Source organism: Musca autumnalis, unplaced genomic scaffold (assembly GCF_047663935.1).
Source record: "Musca autumnalis isolate F117 unplaced genomic scaffold, ASM4766393v1 scaffold_4, whole genome shotgun sequence".
NCBI classification, from domain to species: domain Eukaryota; kingdom Metazoa; phylum Arthropoda; class Insecta; order Diptera; family Muscidae; genus Musca; species Musca autumnalis.
Window position 1 is genome coordinate 138,057,264 of NW_027411977.1, and position 27,295 is coordinate 138,084,558.

The 27,295-nt window shown below is 33.7% G+C and overlaps 1 protein-coding gene across 5 annotated transcripts in view; it reads left to right on the plus strand.

Annotated features, from left to right (window-relative positions):
* Window positions 1-27,295, plus strand: part of LOC141400734 (acyl-CoA-binding protein-like) — a 64,078-nt gene that overhangs the window by 11,413 nt on the left and 25,370 nt on the right. The window contains exons 3-6 of one of the 5 annotated variants that reach the window (XR_012412185.1): window positions 1,454-1,707; window positions 1,801-1,952; window positions 2,013-2,106; window positions 2,174-2,283. The exons of 1 other annotated variant lie outside the window; for it this stretch is intronic. The gene's annotated coding sequence lies outside the window, so the exon portion shown is untranslated. Of the gene's footprint in view, window positions 1-1,453; window positions 1,708-1,800; window positions 1,953-2,012; window positions 2,107-2,173; window positions 2,284-27,295 lie in introns of those variants that run through there. 3 more of the 5 variants (XR_012412186.1, XR_012412187.1, XR_012412188.1) reach the window with 3 other exon arrangements.

Consider the following 27,295-nt stretch of genomic DNA (forward strand, 5'->3'; position numbering starts at 1 on the left):
TTTTAATAGTTTTATGACTATTCTTGCGAATTTCATTCACATTTTATAGAAAAAATGGTCAAAATTTAGCAGTTTTATCAGGACATCGTTAAGTACCTAAAACAAAGCATAGTTGCGCCAGATACTTTTAGGTAATATACTCATTTGCCGTGTAATAAGATAAACATATCCATATTCGAAACGTTCAATTTGTAAAATTTATGTTATATCAATAACACAATACTAAAAATAAAAAATCTCAAAAATTGTTTTCATTTACTAACGTATGTTGATGCTTGGGGGAGGGGCCAAAGCAAGGATCTATGCTCTGAATTGTTTTTTAGAATACTTTCTATTCAATGAAAACAAATTCTAAAGTAAACCAAACTCGGTTGGCAATAATTACCTAACACCATTTAAATATCCCAAATGGGGTGCCCCCTCACATTGGGACTATAGCAAAACAAGAAAATACGTTGCTAATATTTCGCACAACGGTTTTCTACCTACGGAGAACATAAAATACCAAAATGCAAAATGTTATATTGGCCGGTACCGCTCAATGGGGGCTATACCTATACGCGAACAGATATTGACAATATTATGTACATATGTTCTCCATCTACTGAAACCCCAATATACACTGAAAGAAAAATGCTTCGTTGTATCAATGAACGGGTTTCATTGATTATTTTTCATTGATGCTATGAAATGTAACATTAATGCAATGAAATGTTTAGTTTATGCTATGAAACCTTCCGTTAACTAAAATTTAATGATTTTTGGTTTGATTAAATAAATGAAACGTATTTCATTGATGTAATGAAACTTCTAATTTCTTTAAATTTTAAAACATATCTGAGTATTGAAACTATGCTAAATAGGATGTGCTTAAAAAAAACTAGTATTCAAACATCTTTTAAGAAAATTGTGGAAAATTGGATATATTTGATGTTTTTAGTTGGCTCCAAAAATTAATGATATAGTTTCATTAAATAAATGAAATAGTTTCATTAAATAAATGAAATAGTTTCATTAAACGAATGAAATAATTTCATTGAATAAATGAAACAATTTCATTGAATAGATGAAACATTTTCATTAAATAAATGCAAGAGTTTCATTAAATAATTGAAACATTTCTGAAGTTCCCAATACTAGTTTGCGGAATGAAAAAAGGGTCTGAAATCTTATCTATATTATGACCCTTATATTATCTATTTTCTTCTAATTATTTTTCTTTATTAAACAAATGTTTTAAATTTTCCACAATCATAAACAGTACACATTTATAAATCTGCAAAGTACATACATATGTATATATAGAATCACTTACATCAAACATACATGTGTATGTACGAATATTAGCAGAAGCGTCTCTAAAAGCGTAACTGTACAAAAATTCCTTACTTGCTTTACTAGCGATTCATTCTCATCAAAATGTTTGTCTCATTTTTTCTACTTGGGTATCAAGGCTTATTCTCTCGGTATGTTATTCTCTGTCGTTCCTTGATATGTATTTCATTGTTGTTATGAAGTAAATTCCAGCTGTGCGGTGTGCATGTGCGTGTGTGCGTTTAACAAGCAGAAAACAAGATTAGGCAAAACAACCCTGTCTGCCAAAAAGTTGATCAGCAAATTGTCAACATCATTGTTTTAGTTGACATTATAACGCCGCCATGTGCGGGTGAATAAAAATTTTACGATTCGTGTTTTTAACTTAGAAAAGTAAGTATGTAAATATTGGACAAACTATTTCTTTATGTATTCATTTGTTTATATAAGTGAATTTACATTTATTTGGTTTTCTCTTTGTAATAGATGCAAGCAATAGAAAATCTAAAGAAGAATGGAATGACGGAGAAAATGACAAGAGTTTGGTGTCCAGCGACAAATAAATTACTAACAGTGAAAACAGTGGTGAAAACAGTGGTGAAAACGCCAAATAGGATCATAAACTTCGTTGAAAGTAGGTATGAAGTGTTTAATGTGAAAAGAAAATACAAATATTAAACTAAAACTCTTTCATGTAGTTTTTATATGTACAGTTGTCTTATGTGAATTTTGTATGCTGTATCCCAACATCATGGAAGTACACAGGGAATGACTTAGCGGCAAAATATGAAGGTAAGTTATTGTGTAGAAAACCAGTTATTTAGTAACAAATTGTTTATTCTTTCAATTTTACTTACAGATGACAACGACCAATGGTATCATTAATGTATTTAGTTAATACCTAAGGAATCAAAAATGACGTATTGTATCCATGGTCAAAACTAATTGCAATAAAATGAATTAAACATATTTAGCGCTGACTTAATTTTTATGCATTACGTGACTATGAAATGACTTCATAAAATAAATGAAATCTTACGTTACATCAATGAGGCTTCATTGCATTAATGAAAGTATTTCTTTACATTAATAAAAGTATTTCATTACACTAATGAAAATATTTCATTGCATTAATGAAAGTATTTCATTGTATTAATGAAAGAATTTCATTGCTATAATGAAGAAGTTTCATTGCATTAATGAAGAGGTTTCATTGTACTAATGAAGAGGTTTCATTGCATCAATGAAAAAGTTTTATTTCATTAATGAAGATATTATATTGCATCAATGAAGAAGTTTCATTGCATTAATGAATAGATTTCATTGTATCAATGAAGAAGTTTCATTGCAATAATGAACAAATTCGTTAATTTTACTTCAATGAAACTCAATTAAACTTTTTTCGTTTATTCAATGAAGCTCTACGTTGGCTCAAAATCAATGACAAATTTCATTGATGGAACGTAAGATTTCGTTTATATTATGAAGCCTTTTCTTTCAGTGTACCAATTTGCAGCAAAATCGGTTGAAAACTGAACCTAATACGTAAAAACGGTCACCACGAATATGTGGGGGCTATAGGAAACCTTAGATCTATGTGGCCCATATTTATCCACATACGACCCTCAACTACAAGAAACATTCTTGGAAATTTTTAGTAACCAACGTTCTTCACATTAAAAGTTATGAGTAAAGTTCCACTAAAGTGCTCCTAATTCGCACTATGCGCCACGGATTTTTTTTTTCATGTGACAAGAAAGAAAAATTTTCCTTCCGAATTTCCTATGGAACGAAATACCGGAAGAAACATTCGGATCCCAAACCATCAGAGTTTCAAACCGATTTCGGACAATTTGGTATGCTGGACTGGCACATGGGCACATTTTCTTGTGCATTCATTCTTTTAGACTTGTATACCCAGTTGCAATGAAAAACTATCATAAAATGTCATGGAAGCTTATAGTTTTTAATTGATATTATGGCTTCAGACAATCACCCAACCAACCAAATATTTTGAACGAATTGTTTGTAGAAACGAGATGCTGCAGCATTGTTGAATTTCAATGCGAATGCTGTGAACGATAAATAGCATCTACATCCGTTTCCGGTTTTGGTATTCAATGAATTAACAAAGAATAAACTGAGTGTGAGAAAAAATCGATGGTGTGTATTTTCAAAAGCGAATTAAATTATAACAACAATTATGTTAAATTAAATAGTATGAAAGCCATTTTTATAGCCCTATTTGAGATACCTCCAAGGGTTATGTTTTCGCAGAATTTATCTGTAATTTGTTGTATAATTTAGATCCCTGCCTTGATGTAGCCTACAAGTGTGAATTATTTAAAGTATTAACCACATTGTGACGGTTGCACGGATACTTGCGTAACCAGATATGACAGTACTTGGATTGTTTGAGAGAAAATTATTTTGAAAGAACGGATAAACCATTGTGAAGGCATACCAACATTTTTTAGTAAGCAAACTCTGATGCATAGAGAACTCGAAATATTAAATGACGTTAAACTAAGTTTGATTTTTTTAAATAGTTTTAGAGTAATCTTACATACTAGCCATTTTAATATGTGTCGGCGGGGGGTTTTGAAGCTTTTGGGCCATTATCTCGGGAGCTACGGAGTTACTACCTACATACTCCATACTATTGTAATAGAAACCGCAAAAAAATTTTAAATAGATCCGACACGAGTCCTCAAACTGCACTTTTCCCAAGTTATGTGTGGGAGGTAACCAAAGGACGGGACCGATATTGTCCATATTCCAACCTGATACATGACTGGATGAAATAATACGATGTGCAAAGTTTCAACAATTCAGAAACTCTATGCGAGAGTTATAATGCGGATTTGCCATTTTAGTTGGTGCCGTCAGGGTTTCTTTGAGCTTTTAGATATGGACTTGCCGCCGAAAAACATATATCTTCATAAAGGAGCCGCAAGTACAACCTCCTGGAAACGATCCAAGGGGAGCTCTTGATCATTATTCCGATGTGACACATTTTTTGTCGTAACAATACCCAGCAAAATGTTCGACGCCAAAGATGCCATTCAATCATGGGTGAAAGTGATCTGGCATATCATCTTTTTAGTATCTTCATCGATAAATTTTATATGAGCGTGGACCCAAAAAGATGCTATTCATTTTTGGATCCAAAGCATGTTATTTACACCAATGCTTTGACATATCATTTTCACCTATGCTTTGCCATGTCATTTCCACCAATGCTTTGGCATGTCATTTTCACCAACCGTTTGCAATGACGTTATCATTACGACGAGAGTTTTAACAACGTTGGTTGTGATTTCGAGTCTCCGACAACATCAAGCATATTGTAAACCATTAATCTTATATATTTAGAGAAATGTGTATAAATAAAAACACAAAATTCATCTCTATTGGATGGATGGAATGGGTTCAAATGCTGATGAAAAGATCGGATCTTTCACGACTTCCTATGCATGGGTTCAAATGCTGATGAAAAGATCGGATCTTTCAAGACTTCCTTTGCATTGGTTCAAATGCTAATGAAAAGATCGGATCATTCACGACTTCGTTTGAACCAAAAACTTCTCATTGAACTTTTTTCTTCGCTTACCTTTATACTTCGAGCTGACGATTGATGTTTTGGTATAACAAGTTTTTTGTTGAAGAAGTTTTTGAAAAATAACTTCGGTGGAGAATATCCACATACAAAAAACAAGGGAACTGATGAGATTCTGTGGCGAGAATCGAAACTATAGTATTCCCTGCCTTACCCCTTGGCGAACAATGCCAAATCTTTTCCACTAATAAACTAGTTGTTTTAAAATATTAAAACAACAACAATGGGATTAAGCCAGACTATTTTGAAAAAACGAAATTTGATTTATTTTGTTTTTTTAGTTGTTAAAAAACTTTATATAAAAATCCATTATATTGAACTCAATAGAAAAGTTAAAGTGCTTCTATTGTCACCTTTATTTCCTGTTAGCCTGACTTTGTTCAAGGAAATATACTTTTATTTCTTTCATTTTCCCACTACTAAAAAACAGTTTCAACCTGTCTTTTCATATCCTATTCAAATCGAGGGATGTAGGCTGTGTAAGATGTGTATTGATTGTTTGCACGTCTTATCCCTCCTCGGAATAGGTTCTAGCGTTTATTCATTGCTGTTGTATTCCCCCTTATTTGTATTGAGAACTTTGTTATTCTATGCATATCTTCTGCGTCGTTTGTATGGGCAAAGGCAACTAACTAAGCAAGTGGCAGAAGAAAAAGAAATAATAAAACTCAAAAGCTATTCTAATGTCAGAGAAATGTGGAAAGAAAAACTTTTTGCCATTCAAGAGGAGGTCAATTGCTTTTGGTGGTCGATCATCGGTAGAGATATATTTGCAGCAAACACTTCATGTAACAATAACTGAATGAAAACTACTTTAAGTGCTCACTTTATAAACTTTAATAGAAGTTCAATTTATTGGTTATTTTCAATATTCACGAGTAATTGCTTGTGGTTGGGATAATTCTGAGGTTGACTGAGGAATCCATAATTTTAATATATTCAATGTTTATTCAAACTACAAAACGAATACTAGATATAAGAATTAAAATATAGGAGCAAATAAGAAAGTAATGTTTTTTATTAGGAAGAAAACTGGATTTGAAGAACGAAAGGTCATGTAATAAAGAAGAACAATTTGTTAATAAACTTGGAGTGTGTTTGATTTGAAATATTTGTGTGAAATATTTTTTGTGATGTTGGAAAATAATATAGTTCCTAATGAAGTGTTGGGTAGGATATGAAACAATTTTTCTTATCAAGTGCTCACTCAGTGCTTCGGAATTCGTTGCTTCAAGAACGACTAAAGACCAAGTATCAGTGATGTCGGTCGGATAAAGTGGCTAAGGGTTTGCATGGATTTATCAAGTCCTTTTTTAACTTCTGTTGATGACCTCTGAGAGATCTGATTAATAACACTGGCAAATAAAATAAAAAAGTTGACTGTTTCATCCGATTTGTTTTCTATTTCTAACTCAAATTTGCGAGTAATTTTCAAATCCGGAAAAATTTTTCTACCAGCTCCTGGTTTCGGGATATGGCTCAGGGCCCTAATTCATGATTTTAACCGATATCATTGGTCACCAAAAAATATGTTTTCGATGTTTTTACCAGCGTAAGTAAAAATGCTTTATTAAACATTTCCAATGGTTTCGTTTAGTGTTTTCCATAGGAACAATACAAAACGAAACGTAACCCACGTTGACCGAACTCGCTGTTTAGTTTCGTGGTGTTGACAATCGTGAGTGTGAACAAAACGAACAGCGAAAAGTTTTCAATTCAACAACAAGAGATAGAAAACTAAACGAAAAAGTTTAAAACACATTTGAGTGATACATTTGGCGGTTGATAAAACATTCGTTGTATCCCAGCAAATCAAACGTCGAATGACCGACTAATCTGAACAATTTCGGAAGCAACATCGTTCAGATTTCGTTCCGGTTTCTAAACGTTTTTTTCGAAGGGCAATTTGTTCAGATTTCGTTCCGTATTCTGAGCAAATGTCGGAAGTAAATTTCCCTTCGAATATACTAATGTTTTTCTTCCGATTTCGATAAGAATTCGGAGCGAAATGTCGAAAACAAATTTCCCTTCGCACAACAACCACCACCGTCACAGCCGGTATACTGTCACCTTGTGTATGTATCTAACAACTAACAACAATTGGTGGGTTTCATTTTAGTTTGTTGTCCAAAAACAAAGTGGTTGCTTATAAAATTCGCATATACAATTTTTCTTCTTCTTTATTTGCAAATTCGGTATCCGAATATAAGCGACCATACAATTGTAGCATATTACATTTCAATTACATAGATTACAAATGTGATATTTTTTCATAACATTTATAAATTACACTGTGCTACAGTGAAAATTTTGCAGGGGTTCTGATGCATAAATTCGGTATTGTGGTAGTCTATGGAAGACGAAAATACCTTTGGTTTCTTTGGGTCACTTCGCTTTTTGATTTTTTAACGGTAAATGTAGTGAAAAACGGGGTTTCTTGGATTTTTAATTTAAAACGGACATAACTTCTTTTTTTCCGCAACGGACTTTTACAGGTTAATTTTTATATCAAAGACGAAAATCGTGTCTTTCGAATAAGCCATAATTTTTAAAAATCGGGTCACAAATGGTTAAGTTATAGGGATTTAAGTGTGACAAAAACAGGAAAATGCTTTTCCTCGTGCTCTAGTTTGCGTAGAAGACACCAAGCTGCGTAATTATTTAAGTAAATTTAGTTAGCTTTACAAAATGAGGAAAACCAATGAAATCGGTTGAAAATAGATGAGTTATGGCATTTTTTGTGTTTTAACTTTTTGGGTTTTCCTTTATAAAAGTTGGTACCTTAGTGCGTATGATTGTAATTTGAATTTTGTCTACTTAATAATTACGCACAAGGTACCAATCTTTTATAAAGGAAAAACCAAAAAGTTAAAACACTTAAGATGGCATAACTCACGCATTTTTCAACCGATTTCATTGGTTTTCCCCATTTTGTAAAGCTTACTAAATTTCCTTCTTGACAAAATTAAATAATTAGTAAGGTCTTCTACGCAGCATAGAGCACGAGGAAAAGCATTTTCCAGTTTTTTAGTTTTAAGTGAATTTATAAATAAACAAGTAAAAAGTTATCAGTTGGTTTTGCCGACAGAGATATACCCTCCGCCTGTGTATATTGAAACAATTTTTCCCAAAAAATTTTGGGCGTTTGAACCGACAAAAATGTTGATTAGGATTAAAGATCAAAAGTTTGCGGAGTAGATACTAAAAGGAATAGATCGACATTGACCATTATGGAAGTGGATCTCCAGCCACTACATATGTATGGTGCCTATGGGGTTTTTACACCCTTCGGGCTGTTTGCTCAAGAAGTATGGACTTGCCCCTGAAAAAAACTTTTACGATCGTAATTGAGGCAGCGAATGCAAGTTGCTTCAACAAAAATCAAAGTGATTCGATATCAGGTCTTAAAGTAAACTTATCCGAAATTTTGTGTGGGAGGAGTAGAGAAATCTAGTCCATATTTGAACCTGATCTATATCTGGTAGATATATTAGGGTGTTTAAAGTATGGACCAATTCGGCCACTCCCTTCAAAAGTTACCGTACGAACAATTTTTCCGAACATTTTTTAACTTTTGTGGGGGAGATACCTGAAGGAGTGGACCGATATGGCTTATCTTCGGACTTAAACTATATTTAGACAAAATATTACGAAAGCCAAAATTTGAACCGAATCGGTTTATCCGATCGAGAGTTATCGTGCGCTCCAGCCAGCCAGACAGACGGACGGACATTGCTGAATCGACTCCAAATTGTCTGAAACGGATTTCGTCCAAACATACTTGGGGTCTAAAACCATTGTTTGGATGAAACACATTTGGCCCGTATGAAAGTGTATATACCCTTGTTAGCATAAATGCTGAGGTTATAAACACTGAAACTTATTTTTTTAATTATTTTTTATTTTCAAATAATTTCGTTATAAATGCTACGTATAATTAAATGGTTTTATTTAGCTCACCCCGTTTGTTTTATTTATTCTTGGGTCAAATTTAGTAATTCAAATTTCACCCTCTTCCTGTCAACCGATTAATCTGAAATTTTGTATACACTTTGGATTTTGGTGACAATACAATTATTTTTATTCAGTATCATTATAAATACAAGATGGCCGCCGCTACAAAATGGCGGATAACGTAGGTTTTATCAATCCCATCAATATGGGTATCAAATGAAAGGGCTCAACAAGCAGAATACAATACACTATAAAAAACTGAAATCCAAGATGGCGGCCGCTACAAAATGGCGGATAACGTAGGTTTTATCAATCCCATCAATATGGGTATCAAATGAAAGGGCTCAACAAGCAGAATACAATATACTAAAAAAAATTGAAATCCAAGATTGCGGCCGCTACAAAATGGCGGATAACATAGGTTTTATCAATCCCATCAATATGGGTATCAAATGAAAGTGCTCAACCAGTAGAATACAATGTACTATATAAAATTAAAATCCAAGATGGTGGCCTCTACAAAATGGCGGATAACTTAGGTTTTATCAATCCCATCAACATGGGTATCCAATGAAAGGTCTCTACAAGTAGAATATAATTTATTATGCAAAATTGAAATCTACGATGACTGCCGCTACCAAATGTCTGATAACAATTTTTTATCAATCCCACCAATATTGGTATCAAATAAAAGGGCTTGACAAGAAGAATACAGTTCACTATACAACCTCAATATTTAAGATGGGCGCAGCCACTAAATGGCGTATAATTAAGATTTAAATTTAGAAATTGAATCTGTAATTTAGGTATCTGATTAATCCAGCCTGAATCCACCACCCAAGTCAAGATTTTTTATCGTGTTGAGGACTGTGTGGCGTTAGGGTGGCTAAAAATGATACGTCGTTAGCGGTACAGTAAATGAATTAAACAGAATGCGAAATAAAAACTAGAAAATAAAAATAGGTAAAAAAACTTTTTAAGTTAAACGGTTTTATGTTAAACATACATTGCAATGTTTAAGATAAATGTACTAAAACCCAAAAAATAAAAATAGGTAAAAAAACTTTTTAAGTTAAACGGTTTTATGTTAAACATACATTGCAATGTTTAAGATAAATGTACTAAAAACCAAAAATAATAATATAGATACAGTCGTGGGTATTATAAACATATGCATAGACTAGACTAAAATAAAAGCGTGGGGCACGTCAATTGTCTACAAATTATCGACTTAATGTGCGATAGAAGAATCGTTTAATTCGTCGTTAGGCAGTTGGCCCGCAGACGGTGTGGAAATTACTCACTATTTTCTTGCTCATGGAAATTCCAATAGTTATACACTTCATGAAAATAAAAGAGTTGTTTCAACTAGTTTATCGTTGGACATTCACACTGCTGGCTGGCGAGGAATCGTTTCACTGCTCGTAGTTTGTCTTTAATCGACAAAGTACTACTCGCTCACCACTATGAAACCCTAAAACTCGCTTATAATCGAGCTTGCTAGCTTGTTTCCACATTCTAGCCCTACTTGTCACACGTCCATCGTTGTCGGTTGAACAACTGCCTAATTATAGTGTAACATTACAAAACAAACATTTTAATCAACGATTGTAGACAATTGACGTGCCCCACGGTTTTATTTTAGTCAAGTCTATGCATATGTTTATAATTCCCACGATTGTATCTATTTTATTATTTTTTGGTTTTTAGTGCATTTATCTTAAACATTGCAATGTATGTTTAACATAAAACCGTTTAACTTAAAAAGTTTTTTTACCTATTTTTATTTTTTGGTTTTTAGTACATTTATCTTAAACATTGCAATATATGTTTAACATAAAACCGTTTAACTTAAAAAGTTTTTTTTACCTATTTTTATATTTACAATAAATGTTGATAAACACGATATGGATAGGTTACAAAATACAAGACAACAATGTTCATCAACAGTTACACATCCAATCGCAAACATAACAAAGAAATAATGACGAAAAAAGTACATAACAGAAACATCAAGAAACTCCACTCCAAATTAGGGTCCAACATTGGGAATTGTTACAGTAGAAAAACGAAGCTTAGACAATCTACTAAAAGATTATACTTAAGATAAGGCGTGAATAATAGTCCCTTGTTTCAAAAACTCGCTTTTAATATAACTATTTTTTCTCATTTCTAAATAATTTTTTTCTCCAAAATTTGTCATGTTTGTAAGAATAGCGAAAAAAGCAAAAACAAAGTTGAGTTTCAAAAAATTTGCGATGTAGAAGCTACTGGCATCGTAAAACTCTTCAAATTATGGCATGGTTTTTTTTTGTCGTTGGGCGCATCCACAATGACGTGGGGCGATAACCCCGGAACTTTTTAACATCTACCTCTTCTCTATTGATTTCACCACAATGACAAAGCTTTTGGTACACAAATTGAGCATGTCTTGCGCACACTTGACATTTTTACCAGAACAATACAATTTCATAGGGTGACACCGTGCTGGAATTGTATGCACACCCGCCTTGCACGCTGAAGGTCGTGCGATCGATTCCCCGCCCAGCAACATCAAAAATTTTCAACGGTGGCAAAATACCCCTCAGTAATGTTGACGACATTTCTTGAGTATTTCAGCCACGTAAAACTTCTCTACAAGTGGTGTCTTAAGACATGCCGTTCGGACTCGGCGAAAAACAGTAGATCCCATATAATTTAGCTAATATAAATCGGGGTGCACTCATTGATATGAGAGAAGTCTCCCTTGTTCCATCTGGGATGTTTGTGGAACATTTATATATTATATAATACAATTGCATATAATTAGCAGAATATTGCCACACTGTTCTTGTCCACATATATACATACATTCTATGTTCTTATATATGTACATACATACATATGTTTATTCAAATGTAAAACCACAAAACAATGATATATGTAATTTAATTGAAATACGATTGCATGTCGGACAGCTCTTGTCTATCAGATGTTGTTATATGATCTGTGTTCTGTGTTCTGTTTTTTGTTGTATTCGTGTTTGTAATTATTTCGATCTGACAAATTTGTAACCAAATAACCACCATATCACTTGTAAACCATATGACTTTTATGTTCATGTTATTGTTGTTGTTAAGTCTGCAATTTGTTAACAATGAATTGATTGACAAAACGACACGTACTACAAACAACATTTTATTTGCTTCATTTTTATACCCTGCACCACAAGATAAGTGGTATATTAACTTTGCCAAAAAGTTTGTAACACATCGAAATAATCGTCGGAGACCCAGCATAAAATTCTAAGTCCAAATAAAGATATCTTTCCGTCCGTCCTGTTGAAATTAATATATTGTTTGCATTATTTAAGATATAGCTTTAAAACTTAGTACAGAAGTTTCTATTACTCTAGCATATTTGGTATTGAAAATGGAATCCAACAGTCCACGTTTTTATGTAGCCCCCATAGAACGGTAGCTCCCGACTTTCGAAATTTTTAAAGATTTATCCACATTATCCAACTGAAATGGCTGAAATCTGGTTTCCATATAATTTATGGTGTAGGGTATAAAAAGTTCGGCCCGACGAACTTATGCCCGTTTCTTCATTTTTTATACCCTCAGAATTTATGCTAACGAGGGTATATGGTAATATTCAAAAAAGTTTTACAATCGTTGAAGTTGCGGTTTACCATTTAATAAATCGCGAACTGTAAATATGTTTTATACAATATGAATATATTTCTGTTGATTGAAGTGTTTTAGAAACGATTTCATAATATGGACCATGAAAAGTAATTTACGTGGAAGTTGTGTTGGTGGTAATACAAAGAAATGGGTAAAAATATGTTTAAATAAACAAGTTTTTTTGTGTTTTTTCTTGACTTCTGGCCAAACCACGCCATTATCAGACCAGTGCTCAAAGAATCAATTAAAGAATACCCTTTGGGCAACATTGTTCTAATGTATAATTTTTCGATACAAACACTGCATCCCACAAAAATTTATGCTTACATTTTGAAGTTTTGATTTCGACGTTTTTTGATGACATAAACAATTCATACGATTGTAAAACTCCTGATTCCACGTCGCTTGATGTATATCTCATGAGTGTGCTCTGTATAGCCCAAAGTCGAAAATTTAGTGAGTAAATTTTCTTAAAAAACCTATTTTTTGGCTCCAAAATTTACAACAGTCATACAGTAAGCCTTGCACCCCGCGTGATTTTAGTTTTTTTTAATGAGTGCTTCCGCGTTCGAATCCATCCACTAAAACGGTGGATATAGATACCTTGAATATGGGAAAATCTGTAAAAATATATTTTGACAATTCAGCGCATTAAACCGCGATTTTCTTTGAAAATGTATACATAAATCGAATCCTTTATACGCGATTATAATATTTGCATATTATAAAATTATATAAATTATTACAGAGATTCGGGAGTAATATTCGTATTTAACCCAAAATAGAATGTGGTGGCACATCCACGGTTCTTGACGAATCAGTTTAAAAATTTTTATATTGACGTATTTTTATCAGACGATCACTGAAATCGAATGCGCCTTACAAGCATATGCACATCGCGAATTTTTTACCCATTTAAAGGTTTTTTGAATGATAAGATGCACAAGACGGCACACCTTGGCCGCTGAATGAAACATGGATAAATGCATACATATTGATAGAGATGCACTCGCTGTATCCGAAAATCGCATGCGCATCAACTGATTTTAAAGGATTCGCGAATTACGCGCTTTTTGATTTTGTTTTTCTTTGGTTGTAATTTCATTATTACTCTCTACTTCTTAAGCAATAGAAATGCTTATCACAGAAAGTAAATATATTGTCAAAATACTTCAAGATTTGTATGGAAATTTAGCAAAATAGTAGAATAATTACCAAACATTTTTCTCAAATGTTTATACCCTCAGCCTTTAGGCTAGAAAGGGTATATCTCGAATATTGTCAGTTATTTCATATTCCATTTCAGAAAAAAGGATAAATTTTTTTCGCGCTACGTCAACGATTTTTGATATGTAGGTTAAGAAAAAAAATCCCAGTACGAATCTGGTCGCGAGCCAATTTTTGGTTGTTGCGGACAAAAGTTATGGCGCTTTTTAAGAAAGAAAATATAATAAAAACGCTAATTATTTTAATGAGCACAATTGTTACAAAAAAGTTCTCTCGAAGTGACTTCAGCGAGAAGTTTGCATAATACCTGCAAAATGTTACGCAGAATTCGCGGAATGTACATAAAATTGATAAATTATTGAATATAAGTAAACTTTTTTCAAAATTAAGGCCCATTTAGTCATAGTCATAAAATTACATAAAAATTTGTTGTGGATCAAAACTTCACGGCGAATCAAATGAGACTACAATCATAGAGATTGGTGTTAAAGTTTCGATGTTGCAGCCACAATCTTCTATACTTATAAAAGAGTTCAGTAATGATGACTCACTGACTTACTGACTGACTGACTGACTGATAATCAACGCCCAGACTAAACGGCTAAAGCTAGAATCTTGAAATTTTGGGTGAGGGTCACTCTTGGTCCAAAGGTGTCAGATAAGGCTGGATTTTTGGAAATTCGAACTAGAACTGTACTAAAAGTACTAAAAGGTACTAAACATGGTACCCTTTGTATTAGGCAAACGCGAAGAGCTAGAATTCTGAAATTTGGAATGAGGTTCACTGATGGAGAGTTAGAAAGGTGTACCAAATGGTTTTTGGAAATTCGAACTATAAGTGTACGAAAAGTACTAAAAGTTACTAAATTTCGTACTATTTAGTATTACGTGAACGGATAGAGCTAAAATCTTGAAATTTGGAATGAAAATCAAGGTTTAGAAGATGAGTTGATATAAGGAGGTGGTTTTGAAAATGTGTACTCATGTGTACGAATAGTACTAAATGGTACTAAATTTGGTACAATTTGAATTTGGGCGAACCGATAAAGTTGGAATTCTGAAATTTGGAATTACTATTACTATTGGAGCGTTCGTACATATGGGTACGAAAGGTACTAAATAGTACCAAATAAGGTACAATTTGGATTTGGGGGAATGGATGGAGCTGGAATCCTGAAATTTAGAATTAGAATTACAGTCGGGGTGTAGAATAGAAGTATTTTGGAAATTCGTACTTTTGGGTACGAAAAGTACTAAATGGTACCAAATTTGCTACAATATGAATTTAAGTGATCACATAGAGCTGGAATAGTGAAATTTGGAATTAAGATTACTATTGGAGTGTGGAAATTCGTACTTATGACAACGAAAAGTACTAAATGGTAACAAATTTGGAACAATTTGGATTAAGGTAATCTGATGCAGCTGTAATTCTGAAATTTGGAATTAAGATTTCTGTTGGCGTGTAGGATTGAGGTAGTTGTGGATATTCGTACTCTTGGGTACGAATAATACTAAATAGTATCAAATTTGGTACAATTTGGGTGAACGGATATAGCTGAAATTCCGAGATTAGAAATAAGGAGTACTATTGGAGCGTAGGATTGATAAAGTTTTGGAAATTTGTAGTTATGGGTAGTAAAAGTACTAAATAGTGCTAAATTTGGTACAATTTGGATTTCAGTGATAGGATACATTTGGAATCGTGAAATTCAAAATTAAAATTGATGTTGGAGTGCTGATAGAGGTAGTTTTAGAAATTCGTACTATGGATACGAATAGTACTAAATGGTACCAAATTTGGATTTGAGTTATCGGATATATCTGGAATCCTGAAATTCGGAATTAAGCTTATTGTTTGAACATAGCATTGAGGTAGTTTTGAAAATTTGTACTTATGGGTACGAAAAGTACTAAATAGTACTAAATTTGGTACAATTTGGATTTCGGTGATCTGATGTAGCTGCCATCTTCAAGTTTGGAATTAAAATACCTGTTGAATTGTAGGATTGATAAAATTTTGGAAATTTTTAGTTATGGGTAGGAAAAGTACTAAGTAGTACTAAATTTGGTACAATTTGGATTCGAGCGAACGGATAGAGTTGGAATCTTGAAGTTTGGAGTTAAGATTACTGTTGGGGTGTAGGATTGAGGAAGTTTTGGAAATTCGTACTTATATGTACGAAAACTACTAAACGGTACTGTATTTGGTACAACTTGGATTTGAGCGAACGGGCACCAGCTCTGAGCGAACGGTTAGAGCTGGAATCTTGATTTTTGGAGTTAATATTACTGTTCGGGTTAGTTTTGGAAATGCGTACTTATGCTTACAAAAAGTACTACATTTTGTACAATTAGGATTTGGGTGAAATTATAGCGCTCGAATCCTAAAATGTGGAATTAGGTACACTTAGGGGTACGAAATGGTTCCAAGTATGGTACAATTTTGTATTGGATGAACGGATAGATCTGGATTCGTGAGATTTGGAATTAAGATTACAGTTATCATTTGCTTATAACGTCCGATTTAAGAAATATGTGCCATATTATACGAAAAGTTGTAAATGGCACAGAATTTGGTACAATTTGTTATTGTGTAAAGGGAATTTTGAAATAATAGGAGGAAGTTCGTATTTATGTCTTTACATGTAAATACATAATTGGTTTTGGGGGAACATATAGAGCTGGAAATGAGGATGGCGGTTGTTGGGTTAGGCCGTATTTGCGCTGAGAACCTCAATTAAAATATCTCCAAGAATGTGGATTGCTCTTGATGTGTAGGCGTGACGAAAATCGAACTAAAGTGGTACGTATTAGTACACAAAATGTTTCCACCATTCTATATTATATATTGTTTTTTTGTTTTGTATATTTAACGCATACGAAGTAGCGGGCACTTTGCTAGTAAGCACATATTTTGGTCAAAAAAAAAATTTTCTTTTGGAAAAATATTTTTTCACATGCATTATGTAGTAGAAAATATTGTAAAAATCTATAGGAATACTTCCTTCATTTTGCTTAAATCTCCCAATAAAATAGACGGATTTTGCTTTATTGACATTCATATTAAAGCTTTCCCATTAGGGAAGGTAATTGGGTTGATGAGGATATATCTCAAAGCTTCTGAAATGGAAATAGAGGTCAAATAACCCATTTTAATTTATATGTTTTTTAAAATACGTGTAAATTGCGTAATTATCAAAATCATTTTGTCCGCATGTGATTTTCATGTACAGCAAGACCATATCTATTAAGTTGTATATATTTTTCGAAATATAGTTTGAACTCTAAGATGTAGCATCGGCTGCATCTTAGCATTAAAAAACCTATAAAATATCGCTTATTTGCGCACAGTGCATACAATTTTTGTCCGCATCCGATTTCAGAGTCCACCATGAAAATCTACATCGATATATATCTATTTGAAGGCGATCAATCAAGAACCGTGTTGTAGCATCACACACTATTTTTTGGGATAAAATGAATGTAGCTTCCTCATCAGTAAAGTTTTCAAATGTCTGTTTCCGCTAAAACGAAAATGTTGCACTAGTTTTTTCATTGCAGTGGAAACGATTCGCAGAAAACGCGATAAAATACGCGATATTTTCAAAAAAAATTTTTTAGGTGATTTTTCTATTTTGGAATTTCTCGTAACTCGCGTTTTAGTAGATGGATTTTCACGAGGAATGATTTATTGGATCCGGAACGCAAAAAACTAAAATGTGCAATGGAGTATGAGGTATTCTAGAGACAATTGCAAATATTAGACCCGAAAAATATGATTTTAAGAAAAATGTTCGCACAAAATTTCCGCATTTGGATGCAGAATTCTATGATGCTGTGCAGACTACATTCACAATATTTGTATCAAATAACTCAAAATCGCAAGTACTACAATCCTATATATGATTTTTTGAAAAACCTGTTTGCGGAATGAAATTAGAAGCAAATTTTAAAAAACACTGTAAATCTGGCTTCAAAATGTCAGCATCATTTAATGGTTGAAGCAGTTCAAATTTTGAAAAGTAATGCGTTAGTGAGATGATCCTTATTTAGTTTGCTTCTACTTTTACTTTGACAGGAATATTGAGAGAAGTGTGGTTTAATCACAAATCGAGAGAAAACAAAAAAAGACATGTTGGCTTCAACCCATTTTTACCCATTTTTTAAGATAAATATAGCCACAGTTTCCACGCAAATTATCTTTTAAGGCCAATATTTTTGCCATGTCCAAAAACGTTTCATTTTATCCAAAAATATTTAATTTGTATAATATACAATCACAGTCGCGTGCTCAAAAAGGGTAAACTTGGCTTCAGCTATGTTAAATTTTCAAAAATATTGGCGTCATCGAAATAACGGTTTTAGACCCCAAGTAAGTTTGGACGAAATTCGTTTCAGACAATTTAGAGTCGATTTAGCCATGTCCGTCTGTCTGTCTGGCTGTCTGGTGCGCACGATAACTCTCTGATTCGAATCAAATTTAGGGTATCGTAATATTTTGTCCAAACTTAGTTTAAGTTCGGTCCATACCGGTCCACTCCTTAGGGTACCTTCCCCACAAAAGTTCAAAATTTGTTCCCCACAAAAGTTCAAAATTTGTCTGTAAAATGGTGTGACCGATAACTCTCGAAGGGAGCAATCGATTTGCTCCAAGCTTTGCATATCGCATTCTTTCTTCCAGATATAGATCGGGTTCGAATGTGGAGTATATTGGTCCACTCCTTCGGGTACCTCCCACACAAAATTCGGTTAAAGTGAAGATTAATAACTCATCTCGGATCGTTTTGAAATTTTTTTCAGTAGGTTGTCCTTGCGGCTCCCTTTACGACGGTACAATCTTTTTCTTGCGCAAGTCCATACGTCCTGAGATATTGTCCTAAAAGCTCCAAGAAACCCTGACGGCACCAAACAAAATGACCAAACAAAATGGACTATATCGGTCCACTTCTTCGTGTACCTCTCACAAAAAATTCGGATAAAGTGAAGTTTAAGAGCTCCTCTCGGATCGTTTTGAATTTTTTTTCAGCAGGTTGTCCTTGCGACGCCCTTTATGACGGTACAATTTTTTTTCTTGCGCAAGTCCATACTTCCTGAGATATTGGCCTTAATGTTCCAAGAAACCCTGACGGTATCAACCAAAATGGCAAATCCGCAAGATAATTCTCGCAGGAGTTTCTGATTGGTGCAGACTTTGCACATCATATTATTTCATCCAGTCATGTATCAGGTTGGAATATGGGCTATATCGGTCCACTCCTTCGGGTACTTCCCACACAAAATTCGAAAAAATGAAGTTTAAGAGCTCCTCTCGCATCGCTTTGATTCTTTTTTCAGAAGATTGTTCTAGCGGCGTCAAGTCAATACTTCCTGAGATAATGGTCAAAGCACCAAATCCTCCCGGCACGTACTAAAATGGCTATTGTGCAACATAACTCTAAAACTTTTTTCAAAAATTTCTTTCAAACTTAGTTTAACGTAATTTAATATTTCGAGTCCTTTATGAAAAAGTTTGGTTACTAAAAATGTTTGGTATGTGTCAATAATTTGGTATAGGAATTTTTAAATATTTTTTCTTTATAAGAGAATAAAACCTTCCATAACTTTTGAGCGCAACATCCAATTTTGTGAATGCGAACAGATTTGAAACCGCGATTTTCTTCGTAACCCTTTGATTTTTGTTGTAACAACTTGTATTCACTGTCCCTTATACGAGGGCTGTTCGGAAACTTCTTAGCCTATCAATGAAAGAGAATAGTTAGTTTTTCAAAAATATTTTTATTTTTCAGTATAATTCAATACACTTAGTCCAACGCTTTTCTAGCAATTCTATCCCTTGATTAAAATAGTTTTCCTCAAGGTCTTCAAAATAGTGGTTTACAACTGTAATTGCATCTTCATTTGAGGTAAAACGCTTGTAGCAAGGAATTTTTTTAGATTTGGGAACAAGTAAATGTCACTGGGAGCTAAATCAGGAGAATAAGGTGGGTGGTCATGCAACTCGTACATTAATTTGTTGATTTTAGCCATTGTTAAAACACTCTTGTGCGCTGGTGCGTTGTCTTGATGAAAAATTATTTTTTTGTGTTGTAAGCCAGGACGTTTTTCTCGAATTTGTACATTTAATTGATCCAAAAGGTTGCAATAGTACTCTGAATTTATTGTTTTACCCTTTTGCAGATAGTCAATCAATAAAATACCTTTGAAGTCCCAAAAAACCGTTGCCATAACCTTACCAGCCGATTGAATTGTTTTTGCCTTTTTTGGGGCACTTTCTCCAGCTTCAGTCCATTGTTTGGATTGTTCTTTTGTCTCTGGAGTATAGTGGTGGATCCATGTCTCATCAACAGTTATGAAACGACGCTTAAAATCCATTTTATTTCGCTTAAAACGATCCAAACAAGCTTGAGAAATGTTCATTCTTATGCGTTTTTGATCGACTGTTAACAAATGCGGCACCCATCTTGCAGAAAGCTTTTTCATCTGTAGTTCTTCATGCAAAATTAAATGGACTCGATCATTTGAGATGCCCATGATATTAGCAATTTCACGCACTTTTACTCGTCGATCATTTAATACCATATCATGCACTTTGGCTACAATTTCTGTTGTTGTTGCTGTTTTTGGACGTCCACTACGTGGTTCATCTTCAATGCTTGTACGACCACGTTTAAATTCAGCAAACCAATTTTTTACTGTTGCATATGAAGGAGCACTTTCACCTAACACATTCACCATCATTTTGAATTTCTTGTCCCGATAAACCTTTTTTTATGTAAATATTTAATGACAGAAAGCATTTCTAATTTGTCCATTGTAAAAAAATTGCGGATGCGTCTTTTTTGAACACCTGTTTCTATATGAAGGAGTTGCCAGATCGAAACAAAATTTAACATGTGTTCATAACAGAGATGGAAGTTTCCAAAACACTTAACTTTTTTCTGTTTATACCGCGCTTTTTGTGCTAGGGTAAGAAGTTTCCGAACTGCCCTCCTACGATGGTACAAGTTTCATCAGGGGCAAGTCTATACTTCCTGAAAAAATAGCGTGAAAGGTGCAAAAATCCCCTATGACACGGTGTGTAGTGATTGGAGCTCTAGATAACTCTCAAACGGATCAACCGATTTAGTTCAAAAATTAGTCTTCGTAATAATTTGTACCCCTGAGGGTATATCTCTGTCGGCAATGCCGACTGATACTTTTTTTACTTGTTTTTTTGTTAATTTCTGTAAACATATAAATGTATACAAGAGCCCATAAACATGATTTAAAACTTTCAATTGCCAATTGTGGGGAGGAGTTCATTGATCTTTTGAACTCAATTCACCAACACACACAAATTTTGGCATAACGACTATAGTTCAATTGAGACGTTGTGTGCGTTTCGGTTTTTTTGCATTATCCGTTAAATGTCTTTGTTTCTTGACCAAAATACATTTTAATGATTTTTTTTTTAAGACAAAAATATTTATATGTAAAATAAAACGTTTGTGTGGAGCAGCTACAAACACAAATATGAGAGCAACTAAAGTGGTATGAATATTAGGATAGATCATTTCATGTGTGTAGATAAATTCCACAATTAATTATTTTCGAAACATATCTTTGGATAAGTGAAATAAATTAAGATTTGAATTAAGATTTATCATAGCTGGTCAGGGACGTAGCCAGGATTTCATTTCGGGGGGGGCCCACCTGACCAAAATTTTGAAAGTTCATGTTAGCGAAAATTTCTTATTTATCAAAGACGTAAACATTATTTGAGACTTATATTACTGATAAAATAATGTTCATTACTATATTTTAAATAAAATGACGTAAGACTTCTTGGCCAATGTCCCTTGTCTTTTTGACATTATATCAGAGTTAATATATGTTCAAAACAATGGATATATTAATAATCGCATATATTGTTGGGTGTATCATTTATCAAATAACCCACAACTACAGTGAATGTTATGTAATTCAGTGATATCACTTCGGTAAGACCAAAATAAGGAGTATACAATCGGAAACCCTTAGAAATATCTTAAGATTTAACTTTTTTGTTTACATGGAATATGGAGGACCTTTCCTATCCTACTTCACAAAAGTTCAAAATCAAGGCTTTAATTTTCCACTCCAATTTTATTGAGTAATTTATGGAAAGAAAATGAGATTAGTAGAGAATTGATTTATGCAGAGGGAACGTTCGGATATCATGACGTTATCCAGTAATATTTTTTATATTTACAGGTATACTTAGCAGTTATATAAATAAAGGAAAAAACGCCGAGACATGTGTCTTCTTTTTTGTCTTTTATCACGCTGCCGTGTCAGAATGTGGTCAATTTCGGAAATTCAATCGTTGCTATTGTCATAAAGAAACCAATTGTAGTTATTTCCCTAAGTATATTTTGGTGTCCAATCGTAGATCTTATCGCAAAGAATTTCTGAAGGCTGATAGTGGTTTTCTTGATAGAGAACTAATGCTGAGCAATGGTGAGTCTATCCATGATGAAATTCTAGCACCCAATCGCGGGACAATCGTCGGGCTTCTCTTATAGAAATTATGGTTTCCTATCGTGGATCTTCTCATAAGTTGATCAGGAACTAGGAAAAGTCTGGCAACCAGTCTTGAATACTTTTAAAATTAAATTCTGGCGCCAATCCAAGGTCTATACATGTATACAAATCCATAAACACAATTTTCTCCAATCTACATTTTTTATACTCTTAGCATTTACTCAAAATGCGCCTCTTAGAAATAATGGTTTTAAGGGCAAAGAGTGTTTGGAAGAAATGTGTTTCAGAAAAGTTGGAGTCCACTTATATATGTTCGTCCATCTGGGTTGCTGCCTTGAGAACACGATAATTCTCGAACAGATCAACCGATTCTGCCCAAAATTTGGCCTTCGTGATATTTTGTCCAAATTTCGATCAAATTCGAATATGGACAATATCAATCCACTTTTTCGATATCCTTCCACAGAGTATTTCTACATTTTTGAGAAAAGCGCAGTTTAAGACCTCTCTGGATAATTATTAAATATGGTTTCACTTCCTTTATGCTAATAATTTAGTTATAAGTAAAAATATGAAATAAATAAACGCTTTGCTTTTTTGCAACAAGGGTTCTCGGGTCCGCTATTACTACAGTACAAGTTTTTTCAGGGGCAAGTCCATACTTCCAGAGAAAATGGCCCGAAAGCTGTAAAGAACACCTACGGCACCTACCATGTGCGCACAACAACTTTCGAACCGGATACTACGTTGGTCCAAACTTTGTTTATCGCCATATTTCTGCGAGCCTTATATGAAGTTCGAAGATGGTGATTTTCGGTCTACTCCTTCTGGTATTTCCCCTCAAATTTCAAGAATTTTAGCTAAAGCGGTATGTGCGATTTTTCTTGAATGGAGCAACATATTTGGACCAAACTTTGGATTTAGTAATATTTTGTCCAAACTTAGTTTTAGCTCGAAAATGAACTGTATTGGTGAAGACCTGAAGAAAATGACTGGTGGGCGCAATATCTTTTAAAAGGAATGACCCCCAAAATAATATCTACTTCCAAAATAAACTATGTTGGTCCGGTCCATTTCTTCAGGTACTTTCATCGCAACACTTGTGATCAATGATAAAATCTATATTTTGTTGGCATGTTCATACGTCCGCAAATGGCTAGACAATTCTGAAAATCTCCTAATACATACCTTCGGGTTAAAGGATTTTGGTTATGAAGCCGCTATTCAATCTCTCCATATATGAAAGTTTCAGTGCACACAGGCTCAGGATATATTCCTGTCAGGATATATTCCGCAAAGCCGACTGATACTTGTTGAGACTTTGACGAAGAAGAATCTGTTTCCGACAAGTTTTTTTATACCCTACACCACTATGTGGGGAGGGTATTATATGTTGGCTTTGGGCAAAAAGTTTGTAACACATCGAAATAATGGTCGTAGACCCATACCAAAATGAATGTCTCGACGAGCTGAGTCGATCTACGTGTGTTCGTCCGTCCGTCTTTCTGTCCATCTAAACCTTTTAATCACGCTACAGGTCGTAATTTTGATCGGATAGTCACGAAATGTTGGTTGCTTATGGGGGTCCCAGAGAGAAAGAGGTATATGTATTATGTTTGGTGGTAGTCGGATTTTATTCCCTAAAAGATATGTTTTCCAGTGAAAAGCTTATGCATAGGGGTAGTGGTGTAGGGTATCACATGGTCGGCCCGTCCCGACTATAGCCTTTTAGCACTTGTTTGATTTCGTTTGTCGTCACAAAGTCCTTTGCCGAAGAAGGAAAAGGGAACATTTCTAGAAATGTGTATCCATTGAAAGTACGCCCCAAAATACAATTCATTTCAATGTAATTTCGAAATATTGGAAATAATATGCAATAAATAAAATATTAACTTTAACCTCAATAATCTTGATTTTATTATCATTCGAAGGGTCGAACAGCCCAATTATGAATATCAACTTCATTCATAATCACCCTGAAAAATACGACAGAAAAATCTTTTTTTTTTTGTACAATAGCATTTACTAATTTGTAGCATAAGACCAGTTTCAAATAATCTCAACGGGCGACACTGCGGTGGAACAGAATTATATCATAAAAGCGGTTGATATAGTTTTTTTTTTGCAAATTTCAAATATAATAAAGAATTTGAAATTGTTATGATGCTCAAAATAGTTCATTACAAAAACGTGTTACAAACTATATACAAAAATTTAAAACCACAAAGTTAAGCAACGATTTTATACTTTATTGTTGAATTGCTCTTATCAAAATTTTCAAAGACAAAATATCGCAAGAATGTTTTTTCTAGATGTTGTTTATAAGCCAAAGTATTGGACGTAATATGCAACAAAGTTCAACAAATACAAATCAACATCTTGTTCTGAACTCAGTAACACTTGCGTCAGCCTAAAATTACGAATAAACGCTTAAACAACACCTTGAAACTTAACAACTATGCGGAAAATTGCTCAAAAATCCTAACATGTTAATTAGTCTTTATACTTTCAATTATGTTGGACAATAAGTAACCAATGTATTTAAATAATTCTCCGTAATACTTCCTCCAAATACTTTACATATTTCTTGAAACATTTAAAACATTTTAAAATTTTATTCAATAATTAAAAAATTTGTAGCATAAGCTAATATCCTATGGGATTAAAAATTATTTCGGGGGGGGCCCGGGCCCCCCGGGCCCCCCCCCCTGTCTACGTCGGTGTAGCTGGTTATAACACAACGTTTGTATACAAATGTCTCGGTTTTCTGCGCTATTTCAACTTCTAACACAAGCTCGAAATGTTCGATCCATGTCATGGATATAGACTGTAACTTAAGTGAGTTTCTAGTTCGGCTGACAACCCATCAGCCCACTCTATTTATATGTTACGCATTCAATACCGTCGCTAATAAAAATTTTGAAAAATACTATTATTCCCCCAACTTAAATCATTATCCAATTGTCATATTTCGTACGTTGATTACACCTTAACATTGTGGTTATTATAATTCAAAGCTTAGTCCTCCCTAATGTCTATTACCAAAAAATGTGACTTCATCAACGTAAATGAACAAAAGAGCTAGCAGAGTGTCATATTTCAACTGAGGGACTAATTATCTGGGCAAAAATCTTTCTTACACCGGCCTACCATGGCAGACCACATGGCAGCAAACTGCACATGCAAGACCACTAACGAAATATAAGCTCAACGTCAGAGGTTTTGGTCACGACATAGAGATGACACTCATGCATGAAACATTGTCAGAAATTATTAATGAAGTTGTTGTGGTTGTTGGAAATATTTAATTAATTTATTTCACTCATTGTCACTTCAATCAGTTAGATTTGTATGTATGAATGTGTGATAATGAAACAACAATATTCGGTTAATTAAATGTTAATTAAATGAAACATTGTGGAAGGTAGAAATTGAAATCCTGACTTGATGATTCATTAACCTTAACGGTGGTCTTTAAAACAGTATTAAAACATTCTTATGTATAAATAGCATCCCAAAGATAACATTTACTTGCGAGAGATAACACCCTTGACACGTAGTGATGTGCGAATCAGAGATACCCTAATGACGCGGTGCCAGGTAAACGTGTGTCTATCGGTGCTCCAAGGTTTTCAGTTAGGGGCACCAACTGTATTTTAACGGAAACTCGTTGATACCTGTGCGACTCTACACGCAGAAAAATATATGTTAGAATTATGTTTGGATCCAAACAAATTTATGTTTGGGACTGGTTGCAAACAAATATATGTTTGCAACATTTTGTAACATATCTCAATTTTATTTGTTTGGGTACCAACATATTTTTTATGTTAGAACCTATTTTTTATGGGTGGAGAGAATATTTTTGTCGAAGAGAGTAACAACAGGGCTCTCGCGTCTGCGGAAAGCTGTTTTATAATAAAGATATGTGTGTATGGTGTAATAGAAGACGCAGAGGCGAAGAAGGGAGGGTAAAAAAGTTGTTTTATGCTTTGGTGTTATGTATGCGGCCAAACACGTGTGTTTTGTGCTTTGTAGTTGTTAACCAAGGTAGCAAGCGAAGAGGGAAAGAAAAAAATGGTATGAATTGTGTTCTTCTTTTTTCTTTAGTTTTCTAAATACAATCGTTGAGTAAAGACGGCAAAGTGGGTGAATAAATCAGTGTTTGTGTTTTCTTAAAGAAATTGTGCTTTTTAGTAAATTAAATGCCCAATACATTTTGTAATTGAATCAAAAAGGTGAATGGAAATATTTTATTGGACAAGGAAGAAATCGCATTTAATATTGGTAATAACATTAATACATTTTTAATATACGTGCATGTATTTGAAATATGGATGTACCTATTTATTACATTATATAATCGTTTGATTTCAGATGCCGATTTCCCGTTAATGATTTAAATTTTGAAGTGAAAGTGTTTTATTTTACAACAAACGAGAAGGGTTCAACGATGTTTCTATATTTTATAATTAATAGTTTTGTTTTTCATTCTAAAAGTGTGACTTCATTTCTTTTATATGCAATTTTTATGTATCTACGCGTATGTTGTTGCTTTTGTCTTTGGTATTTCTATACATTTCAATAAAAAAACACAACCATTTACAAATGTCCCGTCAGCGTAAATTTGCTCTCGGTCACCACCAGTTAGAGTCTACACAGGTTGTGCGCGGGAGTAAATTTAGGCTCACGGGAGCCCATTACCTTACTCTGGTGTATGTGTTTTTGTGGATTTTGGGTTTGTATTTATATTTCATCTAAAAACTATTTGTTGTACCAAACATATATTTGTTTACACCCAAACAAATATTTGTTTGCACCCAAATATATATTTGTTTGCAGGACCCAAACATATGTTATGTTTGGGCCAGGTTGCAAACAAATATATGTTTGCTGCAAAATATATTTGGGACATATGTTTTAGAGGCCATTTTCCCTTCCGTGTAAGTAGTAAAACTAAGTTTTTGTATATATGTATGCAAGTCTTTTTCATTTCAAATTGTCATAG